The sequence below is a fragment of the Terrapene carolina genome, unplaced genomic scaffold, assembly GCF_002925995.2.
Source record: "Terrapene carolina triunguis isolate 2854851 unplaced genomic scaffold, T_m_triunguis-2.0 Scaffold17513, whole genome shotgun sequence".
In the NCBI taxonomy this organism is placed as follows: Eukaryota; Metazoa; Chordata; order Testudines; family Emydidae; genus Terrapene; species Terrapene triunguis.
This window is the reverse complement of record NW_020681864.1, coordinates 831-3,456: the sequence shown is the minus strand read 5'-3', so window position 1 is coordinate 3,456 and position 2,626 is coordinate 831. Positions and strand designations below refer to the sequence as shown.

Below are 2,626 nucleotides of genomic sequence, written 5' to 3'. Positions count from 1 at the left end.
TGTCTTCTCATTCCTTGTCCTGGGGACCCAGCTGCTGGTTGAATGTGAAGGAGCCAAGGTGCTGGTGACTTTAGTCTGCACCAAGTTGCCTTTGCTCGTCAGACTCCTGAACTGCAATTGGATGTGGTTCTTGTTCTTCTGCACAACATAGCCCATGGAGAAGAGGTTTCTGCAAATGTACATTCATATTATACCTTTGTTTAATTGATGAAAATATAAACTAGACACTTAGAGGATTGGAACTGATTTCAGCTGATGGACAAGTTTCCTAATTTTTTATGCATTTGGACAGTGAAACGTTGAGTGTTTACATTCATTTCAAGCATCCCCATATAGTGGAGCTCCTGAACATAATGGAGAATGGAAATGAAAATGTTTTCCTTTTTTTTAAAAAAAAAGAAGAAGCTTGTAAGAGGGCACTTGGGTTTGAACCAAGGATGACTTGATCTGTAGTTAAACACTCTACCACTGAGCTATACCCTCATGACAACAGTAGCATGGAATTGTGATCTCCAGGACTTTGAAGGACAGACCCTGATTCATTGAGCTTCTTTTCCATTCCCAGACCGAAGGTGGTTTTAAAAATGGAGTTTGCTTAAACTTCTTAAATGTGGTAAACACCACAGCTTGCACACCCACCGATATAGCTTCTCCCACTGACATAGGCCTGGTCTACACTACGAGTTTAGGTCGACTTTAGCCACGTTAAATCGAATTAAGCCTGGACACGTTCACACGACGAAGCCCTTTCTTTCGACTTAAAGGGCCCTTTAAACCGGTTTCTTTACTCCACCTCCGACGAGGGGATTAGCGATAAAATCGGCCTTAGGGGGTCGGAATTGGGGTAGTGTGGACGGAATTCGACGTTATTGGCCTCCGGGAGCTATCCCACAGTGTTTCATTGTGACCGCTCTGGACAGCACTCTCAACTCAGATGCACTGGCCAGGTAGACAGGAAAAGCCCCGCGAACGTTTGAATTTCATTTCCTGTTTGCTCAGCGTGGAGAGCACAGGTGACCATGCAGAGCTCATCAGCACAGGTAACCGTGATGGAGTCCCAGGATCGCAAAAGAGCTCCAGCATGGACCAAACGGGAGGTACGGGATCTGCTCGCCATATGGGGAGATGAATCAGTGCTGGCTGAACTCCGAAGCAGTAAACGAAATGGCAAAATATTAGAAAAGGTCTCCAAGGCCATGAAGGACAAAGGCCATAACAGGGACGCACAGCAGTGCCGCGTGAAAATTAAGGAGCTAAGGCAAGCCTACCACAAAGCCAGAGAAGCAAACGGAAGGTCCGGGGCTGAGCCGCAAACATGCCACTTCTCCGCAGAGCTGCATGCCATGCTAGGGGGTGCAGCCACCACTACCCCAACTGTGTGCTATGACTCCCTCACTGGAGAAACACACAGGGAAGAGGGTTCAGAAGATGAGGATGGAGAAAATGTAGATAGCTCACAGCCTCAAGGAAGCGGAGTAACCGGTTTCCCCAACAGCCAGGATATGTTTGTCACCCTGGACCTGGAACCAGTAACCCCCGAACTCACCCAAGACCCTGAGGGCACACAGGGGACCTCTGGTGAGTGTACCTTTGTAAATATTACACATGGTTTAAAAGCAAGCGTGTTTAATGATTAATGATTAATTTGCCCTGGCAATCGCGGCCAGTACAGCTACTGGAAAAGTCTGTTAACGTGTATGGGGATGGAGCGGAAATCCTCCAGGGGCGTCTCCAGAAAGCTCTCCTTCATGTACTCCCAAAGCCTTTGCAAAAGGTTTCTGGGGAGGGCTGCCTTATCCCGTCCGCCATGGTAGGACACTTTACCATGCCAGGCCAGTAGCACGTAGTCTGGAATCATTGCATAACAAAGCATGGCAGTGTATGGTCCCGGTGTTTGCTGGCATGCAGACAACATCCATTCCTTATCACTCTTTGTTATCCTCAGGAGAGTGATATCACTCACGGTCACCTGGTTGAAATGGGGTGATTTTATTAAGGGGACATTCAGAGGTGCCCGTTCCTGCTCTGCTGAACAGAAATATTCCCCGCTGTTAGCCGGGGGAGGGGTGAAGTGGGGGGAGGGGTGAAGTGATCATCCCAGAGAATTGGGTGTGTGGGGGAGGGGAGTTAGTTGGGTTTGTGCTGCATGTTAACCCTGAAACCGCAGCCCCTCCTTTTACATTGCAAACCCATTTTAAATGGCCAACCCAATGGGTGCTTGGTATGGGAAATGAGAGCACTACTGTTTGAAACCATTCCCACATGTTAAGAAGGTTAAAAAAGCCAAAAGACTGTGTCTTACCATGGCTGCCTGCAAGCTGAAATCTGTGGCCTGGCACTGCGTGAGTGATCTCTCACACCAAACCGGCAGGCCTTCAATATAAGAGGAAAAATGCGACCTTGTAACGAAAGCACATGTGCTGTGTAATGTGAACAGCAAAATTTAAAGTGAAAGAGTGTACCCATTGTTTTCTATAATGTGTCTTTTTTAACCACCTCTCCCTTCTCCTCCACCAGCTGCAAATGTTTCTCCTTCACAGAGGCTAGTGAAGATTAGAAAGAGAAAGCGTAGGACACATGATGACATGTTTACAGAACTACAGATGTCCTCCCATGCTGACAGAGC

The 2,626-nt window shown here is 47.6% G+C and overlaps 1 non-coding gene across 1 annotated transcript; it reads right to left on the bottom strand.

The window, feature by feature from the left end:
* Window positions 1–411: 411 nt before the first annotated feature.
* On the bottom strand, window positions 412–483 carry TRNAC-ACA. Its single transcript has one exon. It is a non-coding gene; the product is annotated as a tRNA-Cys (tRNA).
* Window positions 484–2,626: the final 2,143 nt, after the last annotated feature.